The following is a 12011-nucleotide window of genomic DNA, read 5'->3' on the forward strand; positions in this document are numbered from 1 at the left end:
CCCATTATCTTGGACAGACCACTACCTGGTTAAGGTTGGTTTCACAGCCACAATCCACCCCTGTGGACCAATTAGGATGGTCTGTCCAAAAAGACTGCTGGACCCAGCATGCCAGCAAGATTCCAAGAAGCCTTGGAGGATTTTGATGTTGGTGCGGCCAGTTATTCTGTCAATGCCCTGAAGGGAACCTGGAATAGGGAACTCAACAGGGCAGTAGACATGATAGATCCTGGGTTGTGAGGAATTTAATTTCTGCTCCTTTTGTTTTAAATCAGTCCTCGAGTTTGTTCTGCTGCCTGTGACGCTTTTAATGGGTTCATTGCAGACAAAATCTCCTGTATTTGGGCCGATTTGGATTCCACTACTTCTGCAAGGCCTATGAAGAAGGCATCCAGCAATCCCTCCTGCAGTATTAGGTTGGATCATTTTCAATCTGTGACTCCTGAGGATGTGGACAAGTTGCTTGGGGCTATGCGGCCTACCACTTTTTCTCTGGATTCTTGCCTGATTTGGCTGTTTCTTTCTCTCAGGGAGATTGTTGGAGGTGGTCTAGTTAATATCATAAATGCATTGCTGAGGGAGGGTAGGGTGCTTCCTTGTGTGAAGGAGGCAATGGTTAAACTACTTCTTAAGCCTTCTCTGGACCCCTTAGTGATGGATAATTACAGGCCAATCTCCAATCTCCCTTGGTTGGACAAGGTGATTGAGAGGGTGGTGGCCAACCAGCTCCAGACAGTTTTGGAGGACACTGATTGTCTAGACCCATTTCAAATCGGCTTTAGAGATGGCTACATCACCTAATGGTGCAGAGGGAAATGACATGCCTAGCAAGCTTGAGGTTACTAGTTCGAATCCCATGCTGGTATATTTCCCAGACTATGGGAAGCACCTATATCGGGCAGCGATATAGGAAGATGCTGAAAGGCATCATCTCATACTGCATGGGAGATGGCAATGGTAAACCCCTCCTGTATTCTACCAAAGAAAAATCACAGAGGTCTGTGGTTGCCAGGAGTCAACACCGACTCGACAGCACACTTTACCTTTATGGGGTTGAGACAGCCTTTGTCGGCCTGATGGATGACCTTTACCGGGGAATCAACAGAGGGAGTATGACTCTGCCGGTCCTTTTGGCTCTCTTGGCAGTGTTCGATACCATCAACCATGGTATCCTTCTGGATCGCCTGGGGGAGTTGGGGATGGGGGCATGGCTTTGCAGTAGTTCCGCTCCTATCTCTCAGGTAAATTCCAGATGGTGGAGCTTGGTGAAAGTTGCTCCTCAAAATGGGAGCTGTTATATGGAATCCCTTAGGGCTCCATTCTGTCACCAATGCTTTTTAATATCTACATGAAACTGCTGGGTGAGATCATTAGGTGGTTTGGTGCAGGGTGTTATCACTATGCTGATGACACCCAAATCTACTTCTCCTTTTCATCTTCATCATCAGGAAATGACATTCATTCCTAAAATGCCTGCCAGCTCTGTCCATTCCTTGAAGAGGATGACCTCAAAACAGTGAGGAATCAGCTGATACCCTCCAAGCTTGACTTTTGCAATATGCTCTACGTGATGCTGCCTTTGTATGTAGTTCGGAAACTTCAGTTAGTTCAAAATGCAGCAGCCAAATTGGTCTCTGGGGCAACCTGGAGAGACCATAGTATGCCTGTTTTGAAACAGTTACACTGGCTGCCAATATGTTTCCAGGCAAAATACAAAGTGCTGATTATTACCTTAAACGCTCTGAACGGCTTAGGTCCGAGTTATTTTAGAGAGCTCCTTCTCCTACATGATCCCCACCACACATCAAGATCATCAGAGGAGGTCCATCTCCAGTTACCACCAGTTTGTCTGGTGGCAACTCAAAGGTGGTCCTTCTCTGTAGCTGGTCCTGGGCTGGGGAATGCACTCCCGCCAGAAATCCGTAATCCGAGCTCATTACTGGCCTTCAGGAGAGCCCTTAAAACCTATCTGTTTGGCCTGGCCTTCCAGGGTTTTTAAACTGTTGTAAATGTTCAGCCTGGTTCTCCACGGTTTTAAACTGATAAAATGTTTTAATGGTTAATTGGTTTTATACTGTTTTTATAGTTTTTATTTTAATTGTTGTTATTTTGATGTAAACCGCCCTGATCCATTTTTGGAAGGGTTGTATAAACAAATAAAATATAATATAGAAAAATAATAACAACAACATATACCTGACTTGGTTATTTGTGGTATGTAGCTTTGCATATTGGCAGCTTTTGGCAGTGCAGTTCTCCCCTTACATGCTCTTGCTGCATGTGCTCCTGGCTTCAGAGAGGACTTTTTGAGGAGGATGGTGGAATGCGTTGGTCGGCATATTTAGAATTTTTTGTGCTTCTAAAAGCATTTTGGGCAGCCTTGGGTGGTCTTTGGTATCCTTAGGGAGCCTTTTTTGAGCCATTCCTGTGGAGCTTCTTGTAGCATTGTGCTGCCCTTGTAATATGTTAATTATCACTTTTATAAATTTTAATTGATGGAATTTTAATTTTAATTTTGACAATCACAGTACTGTATTTAAATTTCAATTACAAATTCAATTTAAATTAAAAATTAAAAATTAATTTTAATTATCCATTGAAAATTTATTCTCCTCTCACTCCTTGATTCTCACATACCCCTGTGTGTGTTTACTTGAAATTGATTTAATTTTGTGCTGCCTCGTTGGCCAACCTAACAAACATGCCAGGGGCTTGTGCTGCTAAGTGCTGGACTTCAACTGTGGGGTGAGGAAGCTTCATTATTATGCGTTAGTAGAGGAACTGGGGCCTGGGGGGGCATTGGTAGAGGAGCTAGACAGCAATAGTCCCTCAGCACCACCTTCTAGAAATAGACCTCTGGTTAGGAATGGAACCACTGTAACATAGTGCTCCCAATTCCCATCTCTGGCAGCATATCCAGAAGGCAATCATGGTGAAAAACCGCTGAAATGTCCAGGAGAATTAGTAGGGTCACTCTCCCCCAGTTCTTCTCCTAGCACAAGTAATCCATCAGGGCGCCCAAGGGCATTTCAATGCTGAAAGCAGGCACAAAGCCAGACTGAAACAGATTCAGATAGTCATGCTATTCAAGAGTATCTGGAGTTGCCCAGCAACCACCTGCTTGAACATTTTGTAGATTAAACCTACTCAGTGCTGTGCTAGAATGTTACATGTAGCAAGCGTTTTATGTGGGAAAGCATGCAAAAGTTGACACCCCCACCTGTACTCTAAAATAGTACACAATCCTATTACCTGAAGGTGGAACTAGATATTTAAAGGAAAACCTGAGCTTTCCAGCCCCTTGTGTCACTCATCATGCTAATAGGAACACTGGTAACCTTTAAAGCCTCTGATTGAAATCTGAATGAATGAAATCTGAATCTGAATGAAATCACAGGGAGAGTTTCTACACCAATCTTGCCAAGAATATACAAAGCCTTTATCTAGTGAAGGGCCTGGGGGAGCACCTGGCATTGATGAAGTAAAGCAGGTGTGGACCTCAACAGCAATCTAGGTGGGGGCATATATGTCCTAACCAAAGGAAGGTGCTGGCATAAAAACTCACAACATGATTCAGGTGAATCATGATCAAGCATCCGTGATCTCTTCCTTAAAGGGAGTGCTAAAAATGATGTAAACAAAGCATAGGTAGAAGTGCACAATTTCCAAGGCACAATAAGGTTTCTATTGGATTTGAGCTTTAAAAGAGAAATCATCACACAGCCAGCTCAGAGACTTTGTGGCTACAACAGAAAGCACTTAGGGCCTAGACAAGGCTTGCACGACATAAGGCCCAGATCCATGTAGGAATATCCTGCAGCAACAACACAAGCCATGAAAGGCTCTTGGCTTGTTCCACCAATGAACAGCAGCAGCTGGACATTTGAGACCAGATGAGATGCACATGGCAGCAAAGGAGAACTGATGAGAAAGTGAGTCCACTGCTGCTGCTTCGAGAGCTGTGGCAACAGGTGGAGTAACAGGGGCATAGCTTGGGGAGAAGGGGCCCATGTTCAATCGTCTCTCTGGTTGCCGCTCAGAGTGAAGGAAATAATGAAGAAGATAGGGAGGGCTGGAGCAGGGGGCCCTCCTCAGGAGTTTGGGGGCCTGGGTTCTTTGAACCCATCTGTTCAATTATAGCTACACCCTCAGAGTGGACTAGAACAGCGGCATCAGGTGGCCACAGGCAGAACACTCTCCAGGAACACCAGACAGGCACAGGGTCACTCTTTTTGTCAACTCCCTCTTCTCCGGAGGGAGCCATCCCCCTCTTCACAACACCACCCTAGGTATGTTTACTAAGAAATATGCCCCATAGTGTAGCCAGTAAGGTTCACTCCCAAGTAAATGCCGAGGATTGCAGCCTGAAGCAACAGCAATGTCGGGAGAGGAGAGGACTTAGCATTTGTTGGGGCTGGCATGCACTCTAGGTGTTCTTCTGAATGAACAGGGGGAGGATCTGTTTTCTGGCCACTATCCATGGTTAAAATTGTGGGTCCCTTGAGTGGGAGAATTTCCACCCACAAATAGCTAATCATTGCTTTCATTAATATTGTTAATTAACTAATGTAATAACATGCTGAAAATTGACCTTGGGCCCTGCAGTGCACACTAAGTCATAGTCGGTTCTGGCCCTGGCGCACCAGGGCACATGAATTGCACACCCCTGGCCTAGACCTATGTATGTTAGTAAATGTTTGTTTACCTACCATAAAGTAGCAGATATTATTTATTAAATTTAAATATGTGAAAGAAGTAAACCCTGCTCTTGGTTGAAACTAAATGAATGCAGTTTCTGCAGCCCATGTTTTAATACATGGGCAGATTTAAGCAGAGGATCAAACTAAATACAGGTATTTGGTTCTCAGAAAGCCAGGAACTCTTTGCTACTAAGAATTAAATGTATCTAGTTTTGCCAGCAGGTGGCATAAAACTAGAGTTTCAAACTCTTGCTTCTTTGAGCAGTGGAAAGATCCAGAATACCCATACTGGAATCATATATTGCTTTTGAATTAAACTGTTTATTTGCAAATATATACAGTGGTTTCCAAATTCACTTGGTAGTAGTAGCAACTCCCTCCTCCAACCCACCGTGAGAGAGACTTACTTTCAGTATTTTGATTTTATTTAGACTGTATCCAAGGATCTGTAGACATTCAGGGGAACAGCAACAAGTCGTGCTACTCCCAGGTGCCTCTAAGGTTTCTTACAATATATCAGGGACAACTATCCCACCCTCCCTGTCAGTTTGGTAAAGGGTGAAGGTATCACCTCCAATTCCAATATTATGCTAGGCTTCCAGGGTACTTGGAAGCAGTGAATCAGATTTGTTTTTGGATGCCCCTGAAGCTAAGCACAATCCTAGAGGTGAATTCTTAGGGTGGGAAAAGTGAAGAGGCAGGCTATTACATATAATACTTGGCTAAGCCAAAAGTAACCAAATAGTTGGTATGCCAAAAGCTGTGCATTCCACACAGGTGGAATAGGTGGCATGCAGTAAGACAGTGGTAGTCTCAAAGCTGTATAGGCCTGTAAGAGGAACAGCCCTAGAGCCCCCAAACACAGAACTACATCCTCTCATCAAATATAGAATTAACTAGCCGACTCGCACAGAGCATCTGTGCACTCTTTGGCTGTTCCCCCCATCCTGTCCCACTCTCTCTTGCCCCCATCCCTCCTGCCCCTCCCCCCTCTCTTTCCCCCTCCCTCACACCCTCTCATTCCCTCTCCCCTCCCCCCTTCCCCATGCTCGCCACAGGGCAGCTGCCCCACTCGCTTCCCCATCCCCTTGCCCTCTTGCTGGCTCTCCTCCTCTCCCCTCGCCTGACCGTCCCATCACTGCCTCCTGCTCCTGGCAGCCAGGCTAGGCCACTGCCTCCTCACCCGGGACAGGCCAGGTTGTCCCGCCGCCGCTTCTCAGTGGCCAGCCGAGGCCACCGCCGCCTCCTTTCCCCAGACGGCCTGGCCAGGCCAGGCCGTCCAGCCCCCAGCACCTTCCACTACCCAGCCGAGGCCGCCGCTGTCCCACTGCCACCTCCTCTGGCCATTTTGCAGCCTGCTGCCGCTGCTGCTGCCTCCTCCATTTTTTTCTTTCAGTTCAAGTCTCGCCCAAGGCCGGAACTCTCACAATGTGTTGCGAGAGTTCTGCCGCCAAATCCAGGAGGACACACATGCCGGCTAAGAGAATTAAATATATAGATGGTGTCAGTTCTAATTACCACAGCAGTACAGTTGTTTCTACTTGGGGATTTTCAAAAAAAGAGATGTTACAGCCACCCATTTTCTTAAGGATTTTTTAAATGTATTTGAGCCTACAGCTGCATTTTTTAAAATTAGAGATAAAATATCTTTTCATAGTATGTACAATATCCTAGATTCTGTATTTATCTAGCACTGTAAGTTGGGTGGTTCTAATGCTTACATTTGATTCTTAAGCCTGATTCTGACATTATTTGTGAGAATGTCTGTACCTGTGTTCATGTTCAGAGAATCTGGGTACAGGCCCCTGAAATGCATGGTACAGATACACATATTTAGCATAATATGTGAATAAATGTACCTGTATTCAGATCTGTTCCTGTGTGCATTGTATACTACTTGTATAGGTGTTCAACATGTGAATGTGGCTTTAATCTCAGCTAGATGTCACATATCTATGCCCAAATTTCTTCTGATGTTTAAAAGCAGCCTTGATCAGGGAAGTTGCTGCTTAATCCTCCAGGCATTTCTTCCTCTCTCAAAATTGCACCTTGGGGTGTTTTCCCACCAATGCAGAAATTATATATGGACAGATCCTAGCCATAGTGTTCTTTTATGAAAAAAAAACAAAGGCAGACCAAAGTATAAATCTATCAGTGCCACCATCTAGTTACTGGCTACATAAGATCATGACCAAAATGGAATTATTACTATCAACATATCTCTAATTCCCCTCAGTCATTTCTATATGAACAAAAGTAATGTTCATTTTTTAAAAAATAGAATTTATAGCATGAGCCATGACAGACAGGTCTTCCCGCTCTCGGACTATCCAGCCAGCGAAGCCACTTCGAATTAGACTTGCAGCATTAGGGAAGAAGCCCCTCCCCTCTCTGCTCCAAGTTTTTGTGTGAATGCTCACACATAGCTCGCTTCCATGTTTTGCTTGTGGCCACACCTCCCTTCCCCCCAAGTATTTAGTACTGTAATTAAAACACCCTCTGATCTGGCTCTGTTGAAGTCAACACACACTTCTGCTTATATAGCCACCAGCCTTAGCTTTCTATTCTGTGTCCCATGACCCCAACACACACACACACACACACACACACACACACACACACACACAAAACTTGCTCTTATGTTAATGTGAAGACTTAAGTCAGCACCTGCTTCAATTTATCTCAAAAAAACTCTGGGGTAAAACAGGATTTTTAAAACTCGCACATAAATCAGGATGAAGTGAAATCCAGAAAAAAGAAGAAGCCTGATTTGTGTTGAGGGTGCTTCCAAAGACATCAAACTGACCTTGGCAGGAATCCAGCTTCAGTAAGAACAAACACCCTCCCTTCCAAAATAGATTTGGGGTAAAACCCGTGTGAGAAATAAAATAAGTTGTGCATGAGTAGTATAGTCACAAAAGCTTTGAATGGAGACTTAGAATTTAACTGCTAGCTTTTCCTTCAGCTCAACCATTTGCGCTTAACCTTTATCAGTAACATTACAGGGTTAATTACTGTGAGTAACATTCCTCGCAGGAAAAAGTTAAATTCAGTAGCAGAGAAAATGGCTGAAACTAAACCTCCTCCCCCTCCCATCACCGATATTGAATAACATGATGCTAATATATAGCAAAACTGAAACAAGTAGTAATGAAGTGGCAATTTTCACTTTTATTTTAGGATCAAATGACTTCTTGTTCATCTTTTACTTTGTATAATGCATTGTCAGAGCTTCAATAGAGGATATTTATTTATTTATATTTGATCTGAGACTAGACAGCAGCCAACATCCACATTGTTTTGAATTTACAATGGGAGGAGGGATATTTTCTAATACCCCTCCCTCTGCACCTCCTGAAAATATGCCCCAAATGGTCCTGCAGCCCTCAGGAATGCTGTATATTTTTATACAGTAAAAACAACAACTCCTTTTCCATTGCACATGTGAAATGTTACTCAGTGTGATCACTGTTATATTGGGTGTTGGCCAGTATAAAAACAAGTTTGCAACAACATGTTAACCGCTGCCCTTAAGCCCAGTTCTCCAACCTGCACAATGCAGTTGACAGATGTACTGGCAAGCAAATCAAATGCAAACTCAGTCTTTTTGCCCCAATACTTCAGGTGGGATCTAAGTATGGATTCATACTCCAGAACATATGTAATGGTTTATGGATTGCTGCCTCCCCCGCAAAGCACTACATATGTGCAGCTAATTAGATATACATTCTTTTAAAAGGAAAATCAGCTTTTAAAATGTTGAAGAACTGCTTTGGAGAGGAGGGTTAGCAATGTCTGCTGCCTCAATTTGATCAACATGACATACAGCTGGCTTCTGCTGTAAATACACAAAAGCTATTTCCTGAGATAGAGTTAAACTGAAGATTGAACTGGCAAGGTCACTTCCACATTAGGCTTACTACTCAAAATCATGCACCTCTATGCCTAACCTGGATAAAAGAATGGATTACATTAAAAAATCCAAGATTGTTGGATTTGGAAGGATTTGATTTAAGATTTGGGTGGCATGCATATTTATTTTATGACAAGGTAAAAGTAAATAAAGAATTTTTAAATCATTGTTAGAAAAAGTCTATATATGGTATGGATGAAAAATAAATTTTTGTTAGAAGCAAAAATCCCACTTTGGGCATCCCCATTGGAAGTTATATCTAGAAAACAGAAAAATATGCAACAATCTTGGCCCATGTATTGACAATTGCTCATCCTTCAAGGTGTAAAATACGAACTTAAAAAGTTAGAACATATGCAAGATTTGGAATATTTCTTGGTTCCAATACCATCAAATCAATGCTTTATTTAAGCAAGACTGTAAAAGGGGTTTTAACCAACTAAAGTCAGAATTCGAACTACAGTTGTGCGATAAGGAACAAAAACTCGTATCCAGGATGTATGGCCTATTACAAGATACAAGAACGGAGGTAGTAAAAACCTCAATGATTAAATGGGCCCAGGACCTTGGTTATAACATTGACTTGGAAAAATGGGAAAAACTTTGGATAAAAGATATAAAATTCACTGCTTGCTCTAATTTAAAGGAAAATATTTTGAAAATGATGTACAGATGGCATCTTACGCCCAAAAAGTTGGCCGTAATCTACAAGAATATGTCAAATAAATGTTGGAAATGTAAGAAAGAAGAGGGTTCTTATATACATTTATGGTGGACATGCAATAAATCAAGAGGTTATTGGGACTTAATATATAATGAGCTTTAAAAAGTATTCAAAACGACTTTTCCTAAGAGTCCAGAATCAATACTATTAGGTATTGATAACAATGCTCTCCCGAGGAAATATTGGACCCTCTTCATGTACTTAACAGCGGCAGCAAGACTGACATTTGCGCGCAAATGGAAAGACAGTCAATGCCCGTCTAAAGAGGATTGGATTCTTAAAGTACTAGAATTGGCAGAAATGGCGACATTAAAATCACTACTAAGAAATAAATTTGAAGAATTTAAAAAAGAATGGAACCCTCTTCTGGTCTATTTAAAAATACATCGCAAAATGGATTTTTGTCAGGCTTTTGAGGGCTAACAACAAATGTTTTAAAAACACCCCAAAGTTATTTTCTATATATATGAATTACTGGGGAGAGAATGTTTAATCTATAGGCAAGATCCGGTAATTGTCGACAACACTTGTTCCAATGATGAGATGGAAGTCTTTATTGTGTGTGTTTGTGAGTGTTTGTATCATTTGTGTTTGTCCTTTGTGTTGTGAAAATTGAATAAAAAGTATATTGGGGGGAAAATCATGCACCTCTGTACGCAGGCTATGGCTGCAATTCAGGAGATGTGTGTGCGCAAGGGTAGTTCAAGGCTGTGTTCCCCCACCCCTTATAATCAGGGAAGTGTGTGCGTAAGTCTGAATGGCAATTTTGCACAAACAGTACATAAATTACAGTCCCGCTGAGTATTTGAAAGAGTCTGAGCAACACGAATGAAGAACATGTAAGCTCCTGTGACTACAGGAGCTAGTGAGACAACTGTGTTCAGGGTTGCACTCTAAGATTTTCATTATACAGCACACTTGCAGACAAGTCAATCATTTCAGATTTGTATATATGTTTACAAAGAAACTCTTCCAATATAGCTTTAGTTTAGAATATAATTTAGCATATTGTAGTTTAGCATATTGTTTTCATAGTTCTAGCACTGATGGTTTGTTGCAAACACACACACGCCACACCATGATTAGAGATAAATATTTAGTGTTAAGTGTGAACCACATTTACTCCAGCTGCTATGGAGAGCAAGATACAGACCTTGAATAAGTCTACCAGAATAGATATTCTTGGAAGTAACATTTCTGGGAATGTGATTAACCTTTTCAGTATCCCAATATGATTAGGAGAGCTGCAGTTTGAAGAATAGGTTGCAGAAACAAGTCCTACAGAACTTCTACGTATGTATTGTGTTTCTTACTAAACTGAAAATTCTACAACTGCTCTACAGGCTAGATTTAATCTGCCCAGTTGAAGCAAGAAGGGCCTGATTTCAGCAAAATGTTGTGTGCTGTGGTAGATGGAAGATCTGTGTTCCATTCTATCCAAGATACTATATTGGCTGAGAAAAGGCAGTGAAAGATCTCTTACACTCTCTCTTCTGTTACCAAAGATGTATCATTTGTTGGACTAACTGTTAAGGAGCATGGAAACTGGTCAATAGAAAAGACATTAGAATTTTAACTTGTATGAAAATGAAATGAAAGATCTGCATTGTAGTTAGCTTTGGTGTAACAACAGACTACAATTTGGATGCTTAACCGAACAGGCTTTGTTAAGTTTTTTGTCTTTGGAAGTCATCTGAAAAAAATTGGGAGCCAGACTGCCCTCTGCTCCATGGAGTGTGTGTGGACTCACTATTAGCCTCCTGCAGTACCCTATGCTCCATGGGGAGACTGACTCTCTGCCTTGCTTTCTCACTCCTCCTCTTGGTCATGTTTTTCTGGCTCCGGCAGGCAGCAAACAGACACAACCAAGAATTGGAATGAGCAGTTTGCCCCCACCTCCTCCAGATCATGTCCATCCATCACGTGGCTCAGATGCCATGCCAGTTTCCAGAGTTGGTGCCTGGGAATTGTCAAGCCTTGGCCTACTGTTTTGCTTCATTGCAGATTGCTTTATCTGTACCTGGTGAATTGTTATGGCCAATGACCAAAACAAACAACTTGCCCTGCTGGCAATGTCTTGTGGGATCAGTCCAACACTCTGATGAAAGTGGCAAACCAGATGTCCCTGGAAAGTTCAGGTGCTCATGATGGCAATAGCCATCCTTTTTTGTCTGACTCTACATTTGGAAACCAGAGATATATCCTAAAATGTAAGCACACTCCAGAACAAACAAGGGAATGATTTCAGAATTAAGGACCCTTATTATAGCTATAGCTATCAACAGGTCTACCCTCCATGAATTTGTCCGACTCTTTCAAAGCCAACCGAGTTAGGTGATATGGCCATCCCATCTTGCAGCAGTGACCTTATTAAGTTAATTATGCAACACAGCATTTTCTAACTCTATTGCCAATCAGTATCATTGGAAAAATGCAAAACAGTAGTATTTGTAGAGTTCTACCACAACACATTAATTATTCCTCATAGCCTCCATGAGGTAGAAGTGTCTGGATCACCAGATTTCACAGCAGTCTTTTACAGAAATAATAAGCTCAATAGCAGCCAGATAATGGTACACAACTTGCAGTTGGATAGTCACATAATATGGCAATGTCCTTAATGGTCTTTATGTATAAACATTGTAATCCAAGATGCTATTACAGGAAATCCATA

This window comes from Hemicordylus capensis, chromosome 4 (genome assembly GCF_027244095.1).
Source record: "Hemicordylus capensis ecotype Gifberg chromosome 4, rHemCap1.1.pri, whole genome shotgun sequence".
In the NCBI taxonomy this organism is placed as follows: domain Eukaryota; kingdom Metazoa; phylum Chordata; class Lepidosauria; order Squamata; family Cordylidae; genus Hemicordylus; species Hemicordylus capensis.